This window comes from Rana temporaria, chromosome 12 (assembly GCF_905171775.1).
Source record: "Rana temporaria chromosome 12, aRanTem1.1, whole genome shotgun sequence".
Taxonomy (NCBI): domain Eukaryota; kingdom Metazoa; phylum Chordata; class Amphibia; order Anura; family Ranidae; genus Rana; species Rana temporaria.
The window spans coordinates 47,994,889-48,017,523 of record NC_053500.1 but is presented as its reverse complement, the minus strand read 5'-3'; the positions used below and the strand labels follow the sequence as shown (position 1 = coordinate 48,017,523).

Below are 22,635 nucleotides of genomic sequence, written 5' to 3'. Positions count from 1 at the left end.
AATCCGGGTTCCGTCCCGGTCACGGGACAGAAACGGCCTTACTGAAAATATGGGACGATGCGCTCGAGGCCGCAGACGAAGGAGAATCCTGTCTCCTGGTTCTGCTGGACCTAAGCGCAGCTTTTGACACAGTAGACCATAAATTGCTACTGAGACGACTAACAGAAGTCGCCGGAGTCTCAGAAGATGCCTTACCATGGTTCTCCTCTTTTCTTGGAAACCGATCACAAACAGTGAAACTGGGATCCTTCACGTCAGAAAAACGCACGGTGCCATGTGGGGTCCCCCAAGGATCCCCCCTATCACCAGTGCTGTTTAATATCTATCTTCGTCCTCTCTTTGATATTATCAGTAGCCATGAACTACTTTATCACTCTTATGCAGACGACACGCAGTTGTACTTTCGCATCTGCCATAAAAAGGATCATCATCTCAGATTAGAGAAATGTCTCTCTTCAATAGAAAACTGGATGACAAAGAGTTATCTCAAACTCAACAGTGCAAAAACAGAACTCTTTATCTTCGATGCCAGTCGGAAGAAACCACCGACAACAAACTGGACACCATCGCCCATTCTGGACCAAATCATCGCCCCTAGCTCCAAAGTCAAAAGTCTGGGAGTCACGTTTGACACCTTCATGACAATGGACGCACAAATAGGGTCAGTAGTCAGCGGGTCGCACCATTTGATGCGCCTACTACGCAGACTGATTCCATTTATCCCCAAAGAAGACGTAGCAGTCGTGGTGGGATCTATCGTGAATTCCAGACTGGACTATGCAAATGCCCTTTACCTCGGGCTACCCAAGTACCAAATCGCTCGTCTTCAAGTCGTACAGAATACGGCCGCTAGACTGGTGACTGGGAAAAAATCTTGGGAATCAATCTCACCTTCACTGAGATCCCTTCACTGGCTGCCAGTGAAAGACAGAATTGCATTCAAAGCACTCTGCCTGACACATAAGTGCATCCATGGGAAGGCTCCTAGATATCTATGCGACAAGATCAAACTGCACAATTGCAACCGCATTCTGCGATCCACCGACCAAAATCTGGTCAAGGTTCCTAAAACCAAATACAAGTCCAAAGGAGAAAGAAGGTTTGCTTTCCAGGGCCCCAGGCTTTGGAATGCTTTACCAACCAGCATTCGGTTGGAGCAAAACCACCTGTCTTTCAGAAGGCAGATCAAGACCCTGCTTTTCTGAAAGGCATGAGACACAAACAACAAGCGCCCAGAGGCGATTCAGTTCGCATGTGCCGCGCTATATAAGTTTTTCATTCATTCATTCATTCATATACGTCCTTTTTTTAAAGATGGATATCTCGGTAACGTCAGCAGCTGCTGCCACAACCGAGATATCCATCTTTAGTGTGAGCGGTCCTGTAAACGATAACGGTGGTCTCCGCGACAGATTCGCCGTGAGGCCCCCCTTCCTGCCGCTCACCCGCGTCCTCCGCCGCTTACCGGAGCCGTCGGTAGCGGCGGAGGCGATCGGGCAATAATTCTAGCCCTAGACCTCCTCTGTAGCTTAAAAGATGCAACCTATAGAATTTTTGAAACGTCACCTATCGAGATTTTTAAGGGTAAAAGTTTTTTGTAAAAGTTTGACGCCATTCCACGAGCAGACGCAATTTTTAAGTGTGACATGTTGGGTATCATTTTACTCGGCCTAACATTATCTTTCACAATATATAAAAAAATTGGGCTACCTTTACTGTTGTCTTATTTTTTTTAATTCAAAAATGTTTTTTTTTTTTTCCAAAAAAAAAAATGCGCTTGTAAGACCCCTGCGCAAATACGATGTGACAAAACGTATTGCAATGACCGCCATTTTATTCTCTAGGGCAGGGATCCTCAAACTACGGCCCTCCAGCTGTTGTAGAACTACACATCCCATGAGGCATTGTAACACACTGACATGACTAGGCATGATGGGAATTGTAGTTCCTGAACAACTGGAGGGCCGTTGTTTGAAGACCCATGCTCTAGAGTGTTAGGAAAAAAAAAACAATATATAATGTTTGGGGGTTTTAATTAATTTTCTATCAAAAAAAATGTTTTAGTCTTGTAAAAACACCCAAGGTCCTTAAAGGAGTTCTCTGAGCTAAAACTTTTAACCCCCGCTGTGCCCGGGCTGTAAAACTATACAAAATAAACCTTCACTTACCTGCCTACGATCCCCCGTTGTTCCGATATCGCCGTCCCGGTCTGTTCCACTTCCTGCGGGTCGGTGACTCATAGTGCGCTCAGCCTATCAGCGGCCGCAGCAATGTCCCGTCGCGGCCGCTGATAGGCTGAGCGCACTGTGAGTCACCGACCCGCAGGAAGTGGAAGAGACCGAGACCGGAGAACGGGACGGCGATATCGGAACAACGGGGGATCGTAGGCAGGTAAGTGAAAGTTTATTTTGTATATTTTTACAGCCCGGGCACAGCGGGGGTTAAAAGTTTTAGCTTAGAGAACTCTGTGACGAGATCCTTGCTCGCCCAGGTCCTGCTCTCCCGACACTCCTCTGCTACCAGTGAGTCAGCTTGCAGATTGCAGCGTCTGATGGTCCAGTCATCCAAGGTTCCGGGGTCCGAACTACAGCTATGTGCCATTCAGACCCATTAAGAACAAACACCAGGCAGGCTGTATGTAAGTTCAAGCAGGACTCTTTATTTTCAAATACACAGCACACTTTTATACAGAATTTGGAACATCCCACTCCCAACAACCGCTTTCCTATTGGTCAATTGTAAAGTATATCCAGTCTTCACTCAAGTCCTCCTTGACCATGCAAATGAGGACTTGAAATTGTCAACAGGGATTGGTCCAATAGCTTGGATAGAAAGACTTGTGTATTGAGACAGAAGCCCCAGGGGGTAATCAATGTACACAATAACCCGGTCTACTTAATTACTACCTCTGAGAGGTTACATTGCTTTAGACAATAGAATGCTAATTCAATACAGCTGACAGGAGGCTTCTGACCTTTAGAACAATAAACACATACATCTAGATTCAATTAACCTTCAATCCATAGTTTTTAGCCAGACGGAGCGTCTCCGACACCCGCTCTTAACCTGCAGAACACAATAAAAGGTATTTCTCTAGCTGGTTCCACTTAGCATTTCAATAACCGGTGTCCTTGCATTGAATGTCCCTCTCCTGTGTAACAGATGTCAAGTAGAAACACTTTAATATCTTAAGATCCATGACATTACTTCCCCTGGGAAACAGTCCAACAGCCGCAGTGGGACCCAAACGGGTCAACTCGAGGATGTTGGAAAAATAGTCTTAAAGTTCCAGGACTGTCTGCTGGGATGACCCATCTGCCTTCCTGTTTTGAGGTCCTGGCCCATAATCGGACGGCAAGAGGCTCACATTCAGTCCTCTCCAAAAGCCCCTGTCCCGGCTAGGTCTGTCACACATCTCCCCCTTTGGCAGGAGACTAACACTGGGAGAGACCCCAATTCCGGTACCCACCCAGTACCCCAGATAACTTGTCCCAAACAGAGCATTACTCACCCAGCCAATCTCTGCCTCTCTCAGAGAACACGCCTGCCGCTGGGGAGAGGCCTGGACTGGCCCTTCTCCCTGGAGTCCTTTCAGCCGCTGGAGAGAAGACAGGGTGGCTGGGCTCAGTTCATCATGCCGTTGGGAATCTGGGCCAACTGGCCACCATTCCTGGGGTATACCAGTGGAGACTGCAGTCCCATCCACTGATGCTAGGTAAAAATCCCCCGGTGCTTGCAAAGCAAAGCCGACATCCTCCTGTCTCAGTGCCGCACCATGTTCTGGGGTTGTGTCCGTGGAGATCGCAGTCCCATCCACTACCACAGGAACCCCCTCTCCTGTTAGTTGAGAGCAGAGGCCTGGGGCACTCTGCTCTGTTGCCAGCTCTTCCGCTGGGTTGCTGTGAGTGGAGACCACAGTCCCATCCACCGATATCCGCTCAAGCTGTAGTGGGGTGCAGCCGCCAGTAGCATCCTGTCCTGCTGCCAGTGATTCAGCTGGGAGTACGAGCTTTACCACCTCAGCTTGTTGCTGGGGAGGGGGGCCAACCGCCCCGGCTCCCTGGAACTCCACAGTTGGTCCCAGTGCTGGGCAGAGATGGCTAGCATTCTGCCCTGTTGCCAGCACTTCTGCTGGGGGTGCATAATCCATAACATCCTCTGAACAGTCCATACACTCTGTAATCTGTGGCTGGGGAGTGATCGCCATCTTCTCACCCTGAGCCTCCGGAACTGCCACAGGGGTGGGGCAGAGGTCTTGATCCCTCTGTCCGGTGACCAGCGCTTCAGCTGGGGAAGTTCCTTGTAACTCCACAAATACTGTCCTTGGTGCTGGGCAGAGCACAGTGAAGTTTGGCCCTGATACCAGCTCTTCTGTTGGAGGCTCCCCAGGTTGTTCTTCCTCAGCAGAAAAGTCTATCAAATCCCCTGTCTCTACAACTGGTGTCTGGGGATAGAGGTTCACCATCTCCTGTCCATGGAACCCAGAAGATGCTATGGGTACTGAGCAGAGGTTAGCAGAGCTCGGCCCTGCGGTCAGCACTTCAGCTTTGGGAATGGCAAGCTCCCGATTTTCCACTGCTGATTCATCAGCCAGGATTTCATCACTGTCAGCTGATATTTCCTCATAGTCCCAGGTAAAGGGAACCTCACCCTGCTGCTGAGCGGAGTCTAGCAGCTGTTTGTAGGCGATTTCCAGTTCCCATTCCTGAGCGGCCAGGAATTCCAAATCTTCCTGTAACCAGTGCACTTCCGGAACATTCAGTCTTCGCTCTCTGTGCTCCATTATTTCCTCCCAACGCCACTCCCGATCGCTCCCAAAGTTGGGATCCCTGGACATCCTCCAATACAACAATCCCAGGCCATCATAGTCAAAGCCTTCCGTGGGGCTGTCATCCGCTGACCACGGGCACTCTTGGACTACATACCACCGGAGGGCTCTGTAGCTCTCGTCCAACCGCATCTCTTCCCGGATCAGCCTGCTTAACTCTGCTGTCCACTCCTGCTTTGGTTGTTCCCCCAATAACAGCATCCGTACTTCATACTGTGACCAGTACCTTACATGGATGGAGGGGAGAGCTTTTCCCTGGTGTCGCTGCTCGCGGGCTAGCGCTTCTTTCCAGAGTTCGCAGCGGATCGAATCAGACCATCCAAGCAGGACCTCCTCTGATACTGGTCCTCTGCGCTGTATCTGCTTCTCTCGCAACCTCCTTCTGAATTCCTCTTCCATGGTTACTGATATCTGTACCTCTCCTCTTCTTTCATTTGGTGCTGCTTCTTTAGGCGTTGTTACCGATCGCCGTATTTCTGCAATTCTCAGCTCCTGTTGCCGCTCTCGTTCTCTCTGTTGTCGCTCTCGTTCTCTCTCATCCTGCCACTGGAGGTCTCTAATGGTATTCTGTATGGCGGTCTCTGATGGGTTCGCACCATATAATGCCAACCGCTGTTGAACTCGCTGCTGGAACAAGTCTTCAACTGACCGGGGTCCTGCATCACCATCCCTCTGATCCATCTCGGCTAGCGCAATGATCAGGGGGGCCTTGTTCTTCCCACCGGTCCCTCCACGGCTCTCAAGCAAGTCTTTTAGCATGGTTCTCCTCCAGGCTGCATAGCTGGTCATTCATGGTGGTGGTTTGGAGTTGTCCCAGTAACTGGAGAGCAAATCCCACCGCTGCCAACCAATGTGACGAGATCCTTGCTCGCCCAGGTCCTGCTCTCCCGACACTCCTCTGCTACCAGTGAGTCAGCTTGCAGATTGCAGCGTCTGATGGTCCAGTCATCCAAGGTTCCGGGGTCCGAACTACAGCTATGTGCCATTCAGACCCATTAAGAACAAACACCAGGCAGGCTGTATGTAAGTTCAAGCAGGACTCTTTATTTTCAAATACACAGCACACTTTTATACAGAATTTGGAACATCCCACTCCCAACAACCGCTTTCCTATTGGTCAATTGTAAAGTATATCCAGTCTTCACTCAAGTCCTCCTTGACCATGCAAATGAGGACTTGAAATTGTCAACAGGGATTGGTCCAATAGCTTGGATAGAAAGACTTGTGTATTGAGACAGAAGCCCCAGGGGGTAATCAATGTACACAATAACCCGGTCTACTTAATTACTACCTCTGAGAGGTTACATTGCTTTAGACAATAGAATGCTAATTCAATACAGCTGACAGGAGGCTTCTGACCTTTAGAACAATAAACACATACATCTAGATTCAATTAACCTTCAATCCATAGTTTTTAGCCAGACGGAGCGTCTCCGACACCCGCTCTTAACCTGCAGAACACAATAAAAGGTATTTCTCTAGCTGGTTCCACTTAGCATTTCAATAACCGGTGTCCTTGCATTGAATGTCCCTCTCCTGTGTAACAGATGTCAAGTAGAAACACTTTAATATCTTAAGATCCATGACAAACTCCTTTAAGTGGTTAAACAGCAGAGAGTCAGGGACTGGGGCAGCACAAGGCTGTACCCAGTTGTTAGTTAGGGGGACCAACGTTTATAGCGAGCAGGTCAAGTTGACCAGGATTTATTCTTTTGTTTTCTGTCATATTTGTATTTGTATATAGTTCAAATAAAACCGCACCTTTTGGTTTTCCTCCTACCACTGTCTGCTGTCCTTGTGTTTTTGTGTGCTGAACCCTTCCAGGGGGTCCCACACACCTGCTGCCGGGCTAACCCCTCACAAATATATATATATATATATATATATATATATATATATATATATATATATATATATATATATATATATATATATATGTGTGTACTATTATATTAATATATTTATAAAATGCAATACTTTAATTTTCTTTTAGTTTTTTTAGCTCCTTTTTGACCAGCTCTGTGTGTAACATATGTATTTGGTATGTTTGCATGAATGCGGTTGTTCTCTGTATTGCGGGTTTCTCACACAACCAGTAAAAGTCTGCTTTGTAGGAGGAATAATACAGGATGTGTTGTCATAATCGGAGATCAGAAAGTCAGCCCCATTTATTTCATATACACAGTTGCATTGTAGAAGAGAGCTGAGCCTCGCTCTGTGTAGCTGCTGCTATGACATTTGTGTTCTGGTAACTCTAGCCGTCATTGTGCAAGACACAATTGGGCAACTTTCCATTAGTTCTGCTTTTGTTTGCCATATGCCAAGACAAGTCTATAGTGAGATATGGGCTACTTATACTTGCATATGTTACAGAATCCCTGGTAGAGAGCTGCCGGGGAGAACAAAGAGGTTACTTTTGTGACAGACAAGCGGCTACACTGATATTACTGTTAGCGGGTTAACCAAATGCTGCTTTACTATACAGCGACCACCATGTCCTCTCCTAGAAAACATCGCTACATCTCAGTGCCCTAGGCCAGGGGTCTACAAACTTTCTAAACAAAGGGCAAAGTTTACTGACTTCAGACATTGGGGGGGCCGGAGTGTGGCCAGTGGGAGTAGAAAATGGTCTGGTATTAATGGATGTAAACAATGCCCCATCTTTGGTGTCAGTTGCAGGAATAGTGCCTGATCTTTGGCGTCAGTTGCAGGAATAGTGCCTGATCTTTGGCGTCAGTTGCAGGAATAGTGCCTGATCTTTGGCGTCAGTTGCAGGAATAGTGCCTGATCTTTGGCGTCAGTTGCAGGAATAGTTCCTCATCTTTGGCGTCAGTTGCAGGAATAGTGCCTGATCTTTGGCGTCAGTTGCAGGAATAGTGCCTGATCTTTGGTGTCAGTTGCAGGAATAGTGCCTGATCTTTGGTGTCAGTTGCAGGAATAGTTCCTCATCTTTGGCGTCAGTTGCAGGAATAGTGCCTCATCTTTGTTGTCAGTTGCAGGAATAGTGTTCCATTGTTGGTGTCAGTTGCAGGAATAGCGCCTCATCTTTGGTGTCAGTTGGAGGAATAGTGTTCCATTGTTGGTGTCAGTTGCAGGAATAGTGGCCTCATCTTTGGTGTCAGTTGCAGGAATAGTTCCTCATCTTTGGTGTCAGTTACAGGAATAGTGCCTCATCTTTGTTGTCAGTTGCAGGAATAGTTCCCCATCTTTGGTGTCAGTTGCAGGAATAGTTCCCCATCTTTGGTGTCAGTGGGAGGAATAGTGCCTCATCTTTGGTGTCAGTTGCAGGAATAGTTCCCCATCTTTGGTGTCAGTTGCATAAATAGTGCCTCACCATTTGTGTCAGTGGGAGAAATAGTGCCTCATCTTTGGTGTCAGTTGCAGGAATAGTGGCCTCACCGTTGGTGTCACTTGCAGGAATAGTTCCTCATCTTTGGTGTCAGTTGCAGGAATAGTGCCTCACCGTTGGTGTCAGTGGGAGGAATAGTGCCCAAGCGCCGGATAAATGCAAGCAATGGGCCGCAGTTTGGAGAACAGTGCCTTAGACCAATGTTTCTCAACTCCAGTCCTCATGTACCCCCAACAGGTCATGTTTTCAGGCTTTCCATTGTTTTGCACAGGTGATTTGATCAGTTTCATCTGAGGGAATTCCTGAAAACATGACCTGTTGGGGGTATTTGAGGACTAGAGTTGAGAAATCTTGCCTTGGAGCAGGGGTCTCCAAATTATGGCCGTCCACTTGTCCAGGAACTACAATTACCATCATGCCAACTTGGTTATCTCTGTGAATTTCAGAGTTTTACAATGCCTCATGGGATGTGTAGTTCCACAACAACTGGAGGGCTGTAGTTTGGAGATCGCTGCCTTAGACCACGAGGGCCCCCTCAACAACTGCAATGAGCAAAAGGGATTTCCTCAGGAATTTTTAGAGGAACCTACATTATCACATTGAGACTGCGTTACTCTCTGTGATGCCAGCTGGGAAGATGTTGTTTATTGCTACCTGACTCATAACCCATATGGTGATTTTTAGACTAAAAGTACCTCATGACCTTATGCTGAGTTCTCCTGGGCAGTCCCCTATATTGCTTTGCACCTATTACTCCTGAGCTCAGGCCCTCTAGGGCTATGGATAAAAAGATTATTCAGCGCTGAAAACATACACAACAAACTATACAATAAGAATGCTAGCCAGCACTTAGGACAAATTCAAATAAAACATCCCAAAGTAACATGTGATATAAAAAGTGCAGCGCAAAAAAATACTTAATAATAAAAAATCAATAAATATATAAATAAAAGTCCATAGGTGAAATAAGTGCAAGAAAAAATCCAATAATTTCATATACAGGTGTGAATCCAGAAACGTGACTAGAGTAAAGATCCTCCACCAGAAAGTACGGATGGCCCCTCACCTCCTTAATTCGACCTCCAAGAGGTCACAAAGCATAGTAAGCTGATATCACAGATCCTGGTATCAAGGGTCAGCAGATGTCTGGTAACTCCGTATCCAAAGACAAACAGCCCAAGGTTTGGCAGCAATAGGACATGTAGAACAAAAGAGGAAAGAAATCTAGTGCTCTCTGTAGCTAGACCAGCAATTTATTCAGGTAAAAAGTGATTAAAATACACTCACATTGTATGGCACTCTCAGCCGAGTGCTAAGCTCCAAGCGGTACACTCAAAAAGTGTGAAACGGCCAGGATCATCGTGAGGCGGCGATCGCGGGTGACGTCACACGTTAGCTCCTCCCCTCGTACGCGTTACGTCCCAGTAGGCGGGACTTCTTCAGCGTAGGGTCAGAAATTAGCGCGGACGTCCCGCTGTTCAAAGGAATATATAGCCAAGGCAATTTAACGTTGTCATGGTAACCACCACAACAGCCACCCAGCACAGCCTGATGCAACCACTATAAGGGATGCAAAGAAGATATATAGAGGCAGCCGCTCAATATAATTGAGAAAACACCCAATCTAGTCACTTATCGGATGACAGCCAGCAATAAAAAACACAGTAAATCGTCATTGACAGGCAAAAATAATCATATAAAAAAACCGTAAGGAAAACGGCTTTCATAAACTTTACATGACGTCATCCGTGATCACCTCCTCAGTACATTAAAATGCATCATATTACATAAAATAAGCCAAAAAGGCTAAATATAAAAACCATAAAAACATACAAAAATGCAAAATAGCAAAATTACACTAGACAAAGGCCCAGATTCAGGTAGAGCCGCGCAATATTTGCGTGGGCAAAGGGCAAAGATTTTGCTCTGCGCCCACGCAAATATTTGGATTTGCCCGCGATTCACGGAGCAGTAGCTCCGTAAATTGCGCCGGGCGCTATGCTGATTAGCCCTGCGTAAGGGCGCCTAATGTAAATGATCCCGCCGGGGGCGGGAATCATTTAAATTAGGCGCGCTCCCGCGCCGAGCGAACAGCGCATGCTCCGTCGGGAAACTTTCCCGACGTGCATTGCGGCAAATGACGTCGCAAGGACGTCATTTGCTTCTAAGTGAACGTGAATGGCGTCCAGCGCCATTCACGTTCACTTACGTAAACGACGTGAAATTAAAAATTTCACGAGCGGGAAGGGCGGCTATACTTTAGCATTGGCTGTCCCTACTATGAGAAGGAGCAGCCTTACGCTAAAGTCGCCGTACGGAAACTCCGTACCTTGCGTGCGCAGGGCCCGCGCAACTTTTGTGAATCGGTGGTAGTATGCAATTTGCATACTATACGCCGATCACAATGGCCGCGCCCCCTAGCGGCCAACGCAAGAATGCAGCCTGAGATATGAAGGCATAAGGAGGCTTATGCCTGTCATATCCTAGGCTGCAGTCCGCGTAGCGATGTTCCTGAATCAGGGGCATTCGCTACGCGGGAGCAAAACAGCTATTGCACCGCGCAACCTATGGTTGCGCGGGCGCAATAGCTTCTTGAATCTGGGCCAAAATGTACCTATTTGAAATAAAACAGTTCAAATTGAACTCTACATTAAGGCCCGCTGGCGAGGAGACCTTGGTCTCGTATATCCAGTATGATTCGCGGCGACTTAATTGGCGAATGTAATGCCCCCCTCGCCAGTGCTTGTTCACCTTTTTCTATACCCCAAAATTTGAGACCTTTGGGATCACGTTGGTGATACTGCCTAAAATGTTTAGAAACACTATGGGTTTTGATTCCTCGCTTAATGTTGCTGATATGTTCCCCCATCCTTACGTGTAGCGCACGAGAGGTGCGCCCCACATATTGGAGACCGCATTTGCATTGAAGCATATAAACCACACCCACTGTAGTACACGTGATCAGTTGCTTAATGGGATATTCGATCTGTGTAACTGTAGAACAAAAGGATTTACGTTTTTTGATATTGGTCTTTACATGCTTGCAAGTCGCACAACGGCCACAGGCATAAAAGCCAGACAGGAAACCAAAAAGTTTAGGCTGAGCTGTGATCGGTGGAGCCAAACTATCCCTGAGTGAAGGGGCTTTCCTGTGAATAAATTATGGACGATCAGGGAGAACCGGACCTAAAATTCCGTCTCCTTTCAAGATCGGCCAATATTTGGCCACAATTTTTTCAAACTTTTTATGTTGTATACTGAAATCCAACACAATTTTATAATTACTGGCAACCTCCTTATCTAGGTTTTGGGGCTTATCAGATACTATTGTACTCCTTTCTGTGGCCCTTACCTTCTCTATTGCCTGCTGAATCGCAGGACGAGAATAACCTTTTGGATAAAAACCTTTTTGCCAATTCCCCTAGGGCTATGCACACACCAACTGCCACTTTAAATGTGAAATACTTGATAAAATCAAGTGACGATTATCGAGTGACACCCCGTGTGTGTGTGGACATTTCTTTATCATTTTTAAAGCGCAAATGCTCCTCCTCTGACTCGCTGTTGACTCACAACAGTCCCATTCACTTTAATGGGACGCCTGGTGATGCGGCAGTGACACAACAAGGTGAGGGACGTGGCGGCAGCAGGTGGGTGGATGCCCGCTAACGGGCGCTGCCATGATGGATCTGAAATGACAGGTGCTCTTTAAATGTAAGGACTTATTCTTGCTGGTATTTAGAATCTTTAATATTTGCAAACAAAATGAAGGTCTCTTATTTATAACAATAAGCTTTCAGGTTAGTAAAACGGTGATATCCGAACCGATTCAATCATACAGTTTGTAGTGTACATAGATTTGCAAAACAATGGGATAAAGGAATATTCCTGAACTTTGTTTTATCTCATGGTTACTGTGACATTGTGTGAATGCATCAATGCAGTGCATGTTACTTCAGCTTGTAGAAAATATTGCAGAATATACAGCCTCATGCTACATAACTAAGCTCCTTTTCATGCTGAATAAACTAAATTATTTATGTATCCTAAATAGAAAACTATCTTTAGATAGATTTTTACTCCAAAAGCATTTTATTAAAATAAATTTGCTAAAAAAATATCTGATTTAACCTCTTGCTGACCTGCCGCAGTATAATGACGGTGGCTGGTCGGCTCTCCTGTGCAAATCACTGTAGGTGTACATCAGTTTGTGCAAGGAGGATAGCGGGCGCTCCTGCGGCGGACTCGATGTCCGCCGGTGACCCACTATCATGGTGTACAGAGACAGAACGGGGAACTGCCCATGTAAACAAGGCGATTCCCCGTTCTGCCTAATGACATGTCAGAGATCCCAGAGATTCCCAGTGATCGGGAACAGTGATCTCTGTCATGTCCCAGTGAGCCCATCCCCCCTGCAGTTGGAACACGCTGAGGGAACACACTTAATCCCTTGATTGCCCCCTAGTGTTAACTCTTTCCCTGCCAGTGTAATTTATACATTGATCAGTGCATTTTAAAGCACTGATCAATGTAATAATGTCACTGGTCCTCAAAAAGTGTCATTTGGTGTCAGATTTGTCCGCCGCAATGTCGAAGTCCCGTTAAAAATCACAGATCGCCGCCATTACCAGTAAAAACCAAAAAATAAATAAAAGTCCTTAAATCTATCCCGTAGTTTGTAGACAATATTTGCGCAAACCCAATAACCCATAACTATACGCCTATTTTTTATTTTTTTTTAACCAAAAATATGTAGAAGAATATATATCGGCCTAAACTGATGAATACGTTTTTTTGTTTTTTTTAATATAATGTATGTGTGTGTGTGTGTATGTATATGTGTGTGTGTGTGTGTGTGTGTGTATATATATATATATATATATATATATATATATATATATATATATATATATATATATATATATATATATATATATATATATATATATATATATATATATACATACATATACAGTGAGGAAAATAAGTATTTGAACACCCTGCTATTTTGCAAGTTCTCCCACTTGGAAATCATGGAGGGGTCTGAAATTGTTATCGTAGGTGCATGTCCACTGTGAGAGACATAATCAAAAAAAAAAAAATCCAGAAATCACAATTTATGATTTTTTTAACTATTTATTTGTATGATACAGCTGCAAATAAGTATTTGAACACCTGAGAAAATCAATGTTAATATTTGGTACAGTAGCCTTTGTTTGCAATTACAGAGGTCAAACGTTTCTTGTAGTTTTTCACCAGGTTTGCACACACTGGAGGAGGGATTTTGGCCCACTCCTCCACACAGATCTTCTCTAGATCAGTCAGGTTTCTGGGCTGTCGCTGAGAAACACAGAGTTTGAGCTCCCTCCAAAGATTCTCTATTGGGTTTAGGTCTGGAGACTGGCTAGGCCACGCCAGAACCTTGATATGCTTCTTACAGAGCCACTCCTTGGTTATCCTGGCTGTGTGCTTCGGGTCATTGTCATGTTGGAAGACCCAGCCTCGACCCATCTTCAAAGCTCTAACTGAGGGAAGGAGGTTGTTGCCCAAAATCTCGCAATACATGGCCCCGGTCATCCTCTCCTTAATACAGTGCAGTCGCCCTGTCCCATGTGCAGAAAAACACCCCCAAAGCATGATGCTACCACCCCCATGCTTCACAGTAGGGATGGTGTTCTTGGGATGGTACTCATCATTCTTCTTCCTCCAAACACGGTGGAATTATGACCAAAAAGTTCTATTTTGGTCTCATCTGACCACATGACTTTCTCCCATGACTCCTCTGGATCATCCAAATGGTCATTGGCAAACTTAAGACGGGCCTTGACATGTGCTGGTTTAAGCAGGGGAACCTTCCGTGCCATGCATGATTTCAAACCATGACGTCTTACTGTATTACCAACAGTAACCTTGGAAACGGTGGTCCCAGCTCTTTTCAGGTCATTGACCAGCTCCTCCCGTGTAGTCCTGGGCTGATTTCTCACCTTTCTTAGGATCATTGAGACCCCACGAGGTGAGATTTTGCATGGAGCCCCAGTCCGAGGGAGATTGACAGTCATGTTTAGCTTCTTCCATTTTCTAATGATTGCTCCAACAGTGGACCTTTTTTCACCAAGCTGCTTGGAAATTTCCCCGTAGCCCTTTCCAGCCTTGTGGAGGTGTACAATTTTGTCTCTAGTGTCTTTGGACAGCTCTTTGGTCTTGGCCATGTTAGTAGTTCGATTCTTACTGATTGTATGGGGTGGACAGGTGTCTTTATGCAGCTAATGACCTCAAACAGGTGCATCTAATTTAGGATAATAAATGGAGTGGAGGTGGACATTTTAAAGGCAGACTAACAGGTCTTTGAGGGTCAGAATTCTAGCTGATAGACAGGTGTTCAAATACTTATTTGCAGCTGTATCATACAAATAAATAGTTAAAAAATCATAAATTGTGATTTCTGGAATATTTTTTTTTGATTATGTCTCTCACAGTGGACATGCACCTACGATGACAATTTCAGACCCCTCCATGATTTCCAAGTGGGAGAACTTGCAAAATAGCAGGGTGTTCAAATACTTATTTTCATCACTGTATATAAACACACACATTATATTAAAAAAAAAACACACACATTATATTAAAAAAACAAAAAAAACGTATTCATCAGTTTAGGCCGATATATATATATATATATATATATATATATATATATATATATATATATATATATATATATATATATATATATATATATATATATATATATATATATATATATATATACACATACATACATACACATTATATATATATATATATATATATATATATATATATATATATATATATATATATATATATATATATATATATATATTTATAGCCGCGGAAAGTATTTTATTAATTTTTTTCAAAATTGTCTGCCTTTTTTTGTTAATAGTGCAAAAATCAAAAGGAATCTCTATTTGAGGGTAAAATTTTGTTTGGGTACAACATTGCACGCGCAATTGTCAGTTAAAGCGATGCAGTGCCGTATTACAAAAAATGGCCTGGTCTTTAACCACTTAACCCCCGGACCATATTGCTGGTCAAAGACCAGAGCACTTTTTGCGATTCGCCACTGCGTCGCTTTAACAGACAATTGCGCGGTCGTGCGACGTGGCTCCCAAACAAAATTGGCGTCCTTTTTTCCCCACAAATAGAGCTATCTTTTGGTGGTATTTGATCACCTCCTGCGGTTTTTAGTTTTTGCGCTATAAACAAAAATAGAGCGACAATTTTGAAAAAAAAAAATTTTTTTTACTTTTTGCTATAAAAAAATCGCAATAAGCGTTTATTGATTGGTTTGCGCAAAAGTTATAGCGTTTACAAAATAGGGGGTATTTTTATGGCATTTTTATTAATATTTTATTTTACTAGTAATGGCGGCGATCAGCGATTTTTTTTTTCGGTACTGCGACATTATGGCGGACACTTCGGACACTTTTGACACATTTTTGGGACCATTGGCATTTTTATAGCGATCAGTGCTATACAAATGCATTGGATTACTATAAAAATGCCACTGGCGGTGAATGGGTTAACACCAGGGGGCGGGGAAGGGGTTAAGTATGTCCCTGGGTGTGTTCTAACTGTAGTGGGGGTGGACTGACATGGGAAAAATGACTGTTTGCTGTTCATGCATTGTATGAACAGAAAATCAGCATTTCTCTCCCTGACAGGACCGGGAGCTGTGTGTTTACACACACAGCTCCCGGTCCTCGCTCTGTAACGAGCGATCGCGTGTGCCCGGTGGGCACGGGAGTCGGGGGGCGAGCGGGGGGCGCGCGCCCCTATTGGCTGCTGGGCGAGGTGACGTATAGCTACGTGCTCTCGCCCAGCAGAGCCGACCTGCCGCCGTAGAACTGCGGCGGCTGGTCGGCAAGCAGTTAAGGGGGCAAATCCTTCCGGGCAGTGGCGGCCTAACCAGTCTCCAGTCACCCCCTCTGTGCACTATGGATAGATTCATGCATTGCATGATTCTATCCGTGGCTGCCGCTGCCACCCCCCATTCAGGCGTCCGGCCCCTTTTCTTTTCTTTTTTTGAAGCACCTGATTAGAGCCATAGGATCTAATCGGCATAAAAAATGGTGACCTGCGAGCACCATGCTGAACCGCCTCTCCACCAATCAGGGGCTTGGGTCTGTTACCCGTCACCTGATTGGCTGAAACGACAGGTGCCGCTATTGGACCCCTATCGGGAGGAGAGGACGGTAGTCAGGAGATGAGGACAGCAGGAGATGCTGGCTTGAAACACCCCGCTCATCGCCATCACTCGCTGCCCCACCAAGACAGGGTAAGTTCCGGGCGGGGGTTTACACTGGCTGCATTTGATAGCACATTGGCTGCAATTGATATTCTATGGTTGGAGTTCTATTATTGTAGGTTGGCTTGTAGTTTTGTTATAGTCCTGTGTATTTGTTGGGGGTTCCCCTAAGTTCAGGCTATTGTTTACTTCTGCCTGTAAGGGAGTGTACCTGGAATATAGAGCAAAAAGAAACTAGGATGCTTGTTCCTAATGGTTCATGCCGGAGGCTGAAGGATATCAACATTTGGGGTGGCATTGGAGTTTTTTTTTGCCTTTTTTCGCTCCTACATTCCTAGAAAATTGCATAGAACCCCCAAACATTATAGATATTTTTTTTTTTCAGTACAGATCCTAGAGAATCCAATGTCGGTCATTGCAACGTTTTATCTTGCATGGTATTTGCGCAGCAATTTTTCAAACATGTTTTTTTTTTTTTTTTAAAACCGTTTTATGCTTTAAAAAAAACAAAACAGTAAAGTAAGCCCAATTTTTTTGCATAACGTGAAAGATGAAGTTATGCCGGGTAAATAGATACCCAACATGTCACGCTTCAAAATTGCACACGCTCGTGGAAGGGCGCCAAACATCGGTACTTAAAAATCCCCATAGGCGACACCTTAAATATTTTTACTGGTTACATGTTTTTAGTTACAAAGGAGGTCTAGGGCTAGAATTATTGCTTTCGCTCTAACGTTCGCGGCGACTCCTCACATGTGTGGTTTTCTTATGTGGACGGGACTTACGTATGCGTTCGCTTCCGCATGCGAGCACATGGGGACAGGGGCACTTAAAAAAATAATAATAATGTATTGTTAATTATACTTTCTTTTTTTTTACTTTTGACATATTAAAAAAAAAATATCCCATCCCATCTCGTCTCGTCTCCCATAAGAACGATCAAGTGGTGGAACAGCTGCTATCATCATTCTTATGGTGTAGGGAATCGCCGTCTGGAAATGCCGATATCTGATGCCAGTAGATGAAGCCATCATTCAGATTTAGCCCCAGAAAGTCAAGGACGTCATATGATGGCCTGTGGGCACCAAGTGGTTAAATAATATATTCCCAAAGAAAAATATTCTTCTCTGCACTATCGCACCTTATTCATGTCATCAGATTTCTGCAACACTGTATCTTGTGTCACATCTGCCATTGTGGCAAAGGGATTAGGCAGAGCGCACTGCTTTGTTGTTCAGCCGCAAATTCCTTCAGTCCAATAGTAGCAAGTCTGTATGTCCCAATAGAGCTCAGGTTAGGAGGAAGACATTGATGGAGCATGTGCGACACCTGCGATGCCCTGGTCATGGATGCAATGCTCTGCTGACTTCAATTCACAGGTAGCAAATGCACATGGATCAATATTACTGAATGTATTACTTTTTTGCAAACCATGAACTAGGGCAGTGACCTCCAAAATGCGGCCCGAGGGCTGGAGGTGGCCTTTTGTTTGTCTTTATTTTGCCCTTATGGCACCATTCCTTCCACTGACACCAATGAAGGGGCGCCATTCCTTCCACTGACACCAATGAAGGGGCGCCATTCCTCCCACAGCCACCGATGAAGGGGCGCCATTCCTTCCACAGCCACCAATGAAGGGGCGCCATTCCTCCCACAGCCACAGATGAAGGGGCGCCATTCCTCCCACAGCCACCAATGAAGGGGCGCCATTCCCCCCACAGCCACCATTGAAGGGGCGCCATTCCCCCCACAGCCACCAATGAAGGGGCGCCATTCCTCCAACAGCCACCAATGAAGGGGCGCCATTCCTCCCACAGCCACCAATGAAGGGGCGCCATTCCTCCCACAGCCACCAATGAAGGGGCGCCATTCCTCCCACAGCCACCAATGAAGGGGCGCCATTCCTCCCACAGCCACCAATGAAGGGGCGCCATTCCTCCCACAGCCACCAATGAAGGGGCGCCATTCCTCCCACAGCCACCAATGAAGGTGGGGTTATTCCTCCCACAGCCACCAATGAAGGTGGGGTTATTCCTCCCACAGCCACCAATGAAGGTGGGGTTATTCCTCCCACAGCCACCAATGAAGGTGGGGTTATTCCTCCCACAGCCACCAATGAAGGGGGGCCATTCCTCCCACAGCCACCACTGAAGGGGCGCCATTCCTCCCACAGCCACCAATGAAGGGGCGCCATTCCTCCCACAGCCACCAATGAAGGGGCGCCATTCCTCCCACAGCCACCAATGAAGGGGCGCCATTCCTCCCACAGCCACCAATGATGGGGCACCATTCCTCCCACAGCCACCAATGAAGGGGGGCCATTCCTCCCACAGCCACCAATGAAGGGGGGCCATTCCTCCCACAGCCACCAATGAAGGGGGGCCATTCCTCCCACAGCCACCAATGAAGGGGGGCTATTCCTCCCACAGCCACCAATGAAGGGGGGCCATTCCTCCCACAGCCACCAATGAAGGGGGGCCATTCCTCCCACAGCCACCAATGAAGGGGCGCCATTCCTCCCACAGCCACCACTGATGGGTCACCATTCCTACTTTAAATACCAACAATGGGTAACTACCCCCTTACCCCGCTAAAATCAATGATGGAGCACTGTTTACTCTCACTGACAGCAGGATGTTTTTTAATACCACTGGCCACAGTCTGGGCCCTCCAGGACAGTAAGTTTGGAGACCCTCGGACTGGGGCTTTAGGAGTGTGCTTTATCATCCTCATCATCATACATGGTTTTGTGGAACATAAGAAAGACATAAAAATCCCCTTTCCCCCCAAATAATTTGAATAATATGTAATGAGTAGCAAATGAAGAAAACCCCAAAAAGTACTAAATGCACACACAAAAAAAAAAAAATAATGAATGCTTCTGGCACACAAATTACTATTTCAGAGACTTTTTGTTTTGCTTCCCTAAAAGAGCTTTCAATTGTCATGTCTACAAAAACTCCTTGGTGATTTCCTTCAACTATTTTAAGCGGTTCACTAAAGTGTATCTAAATCCCAAAACAGTCATTTTGTATATTGCAGATTACCAGTCTTAAAATTGGGTTGTTGCTTTAGTTTTCCCTTTTCAGGCTAAGAACTTTTTCAGCAAGTACAGAAAAAAAAAGTTGATCTTGCCAGAAATGCAGTGCCCTTGCCACTTCATGTGAGCTAAAAAGAGAGCAAAAACAATGTTATATTTCTTTTTTGAACAACTACCGTATATATTCGAGTATAAGCCGACCCGAATATAAGCCGAGGCATCTAATTTTACCACAAAAAAAATGGGAAAACTTACTGACTCAAGTATAAGCCTAGGGTGTCCATGTGCCGTGCCTCACTGTGTCCCTGCCTCACTGTGTCCCTGCCTCTCTGTGTCCCTGCCTCTCTGTGTCCCTGCCTCTCTGTGTCCCTGCCTCTCTGTGTCCCTGCCTCTCTGTGCCCGTGCCTCACTGTGCCCGTGCCTCACTGTGCCGTGCCTCACTGTGCCCGTGCCTCACTGTGCCCGTGCCTCATTGTTCCCATGACTAGACTTACGTTTAACATGGGAGTATATAGAAGGTGTGACCGGCTTTGAAAAATCGGTGCTCTCCCAGACAGCAAACTTTGCACACTTGTAGAGTAGAACTGGGGCTACATGTGTGCCAAGTATCGGGTCCAGGGGACCTACGGCCGGCCAGTACCGGGTACCCAAAGTTACCAGAGAAATTACCCTTTAACATGGGAGTCTATGGAAGGGGTGCCCGACTTTGAAAATCTAAATTATTAATTGCGTTTGAAAGACCGCTGGGCAAATACAGTGTGACATAAAATATTGGAACAATTGCCATTTTATTCCCTAGGGTCTCTGCTAAAATATATATAATGTTTGGGGGTTCCAAGTAATTTTCTAGCAAAAAAATATCAATTTTTAACTTAAAATGGATGTAAACCCAAATTTTTTTTCTTAATTTTTTTGGTGTCACAATGTAGAGTAAAATATTTCCTATCATCTGCGCCCAGTCTCGCCACACAGAGTTAATCCAGCTCTGAGCAATCCTCTTTTCTTTTTTCAGTAAAATAAACAGACAAACAGGAGAAAACCTTAGTCCGTTCCGCCCCCTTGCTGTGAGTGACGGGTTATTTACATATCTCATGCACTAACCTGGAGACAGGCATTATTTTTTAATTCCCACCCCCACTCCTTTTCTGAAGTCATGTGTTTACTTTTCTGGATTTTGACTGGATGTTAGTGATCATAGCAGAATTCTGTGTTAGGAATACACAGGACAAAATGCATGTTGACAAGGGGAGTGTAGAGGTGGGCGGCAGTCTACTGACATCACGACTCCACCCACCGAGCCCCAGACAACAGATCCACCCACCGAATCTGCAGTTTTCAGTTCTTATAACAGACATTTGACAGGTAAGGATACATGGAGGAGACATCTATATCCTTATAGATCAGCACTATGGCAGTAGTTTAGAAATGATGAAAGTGGCTTTACATCCACTTTAAGAAACAAGTGTCAGAAAAAGATTTACACTTTAACCGCTTGCCGACCGCCGCACGATCATATACGTCGACAGAATGGCACGGCTGCGCAAATGGGCGTGTGGTCGCTCGCTCCCCGCCCGCAGGACCCGTGGTCCACCGGTGTCCCGCGATAGGGTCACAGAGCTGAAGAACAGGGAGATATCGGTGTAAACACAACACCTCCCTGTTCTTCCTAGTGACATGTCCCTGATCGTCTGTTCCCTGTCATCGGGAACAGCAATCGGTGACGTGTCACGGCAAGCCACACCCCCTAACAGTTAGACGCACTCCCTAGGTCACACTTAACCCCTTCAGCGCCCCCTACAGGTTAACCCTTTCACTGCCATAAAACTATCCCCTATTTTGTAGACGCTATAACTTTTGTGCAAACCAATCAATCACTTATTGCAATTTATTTTGTATTTATTTTTTTACTAAAAACATGTAGAAGAATATATATCGGCCTAAACTGAGGAAATAAAAAGTTTTTTTTACATATTTTTTGGGGATATTTATTATAGCAAAAAGTTAAAAATATTGCATTCTTTTCAAAAATGTCGCTCTGTTTTTGTTTATAGCGCAAAAAATAAAAACCGCAGAGGTGATCAAATACCACCAAAAGAAAGCTCGATTTGTGGGAAATAAAGGACGTCAAGTTTGTTTGGGAGCCACGTCGCACGACCGCGCAATTGTCTGTTAAATCGACACAGTGCCGAATCGCAAAAAGTGGCCAGGTCTTTGGCCAGCCAAATGGTCCGGGGCTGAAGTGGTTAAGTGGTTAAACTTCCTGCATTTACACACAGAAGTTTTATCTAAGAAGAAAGTGTTGGGTATAATGTTTCATGTTGTTAAAAACTTGGCAGACTGCCCGGATATTTTCTTTTGACAGCTGATTGATCAGATAAAGTCTTTCTTGTTGTATGAAAGGCTAGGCAAACTCTGCAATAGAGATCATCAGGGGGGTTGAATCGAGATCACGATTTTTTAACGATAAATTGTGCAGCTCTAGTTATAACCCTCTCTCACTCTATTAAAAAAAAATAAGTTGTGCCTATATTTTACTTAACCACTTAAGACCAGGACCAATATGCAGGTAAAGGACCAGGCCCCTTTTAGCGATTCGGCACTGCGTAGCTTTAACTGACGATTGCGCGGTCGTGCGACATGGCTCCCAAACAAAATTGGCCTCCTTTTTTTCCCACAAATAGAGCTTTCTTTTGGTTGTATTTGATCACCTCTGCGGTTTTTATTTTTTGCGCTATAAACAAAAATAGAGTGACAATTTTGAAAAAAAATCTATATTTTTTTGCTTTTTGCTATAATATCCCCCAAAAATATATAAAAAAAACTATTTTTTTCCTCAGTTTAGGCCGATGCGTATTCTTCTATCTATTTTTGGTAAAAAAAAAAAAACAATCGTTTATCGAAAATTTATAGCGTTTACAAAATAGGGGATAGTTTTATTGCATTTTTATTAATATTATTTTTTTTTTACTACTAATTTCGGGGATCAGCAATTTTTTTTTTTTTTTTTTCGTGACTGCGACATTATGGCGGACACTTCGGACAATTTTGACACATTTTTGGGACCATTTTCACAGCAAAAATTGCTATAAAAATGCATTGTTTACTGTGAAAATCACAATTGCAGTTTG

General features: G+C 44.9%; 1 protein-coding gene across 1 annotated transcript in view; it reads left to right on the top strand.

Moving 5' to 3' along the window:
* The window catches only part of LOC120919202 (serine/threonine-protein kinase 4-like), a 168,245-nt gene that overhangs the window by 13,696 nt on the left and 131,914 nt on the right, over positions 1–22,635 (top strand). The window lies entirely within an intron of this gene.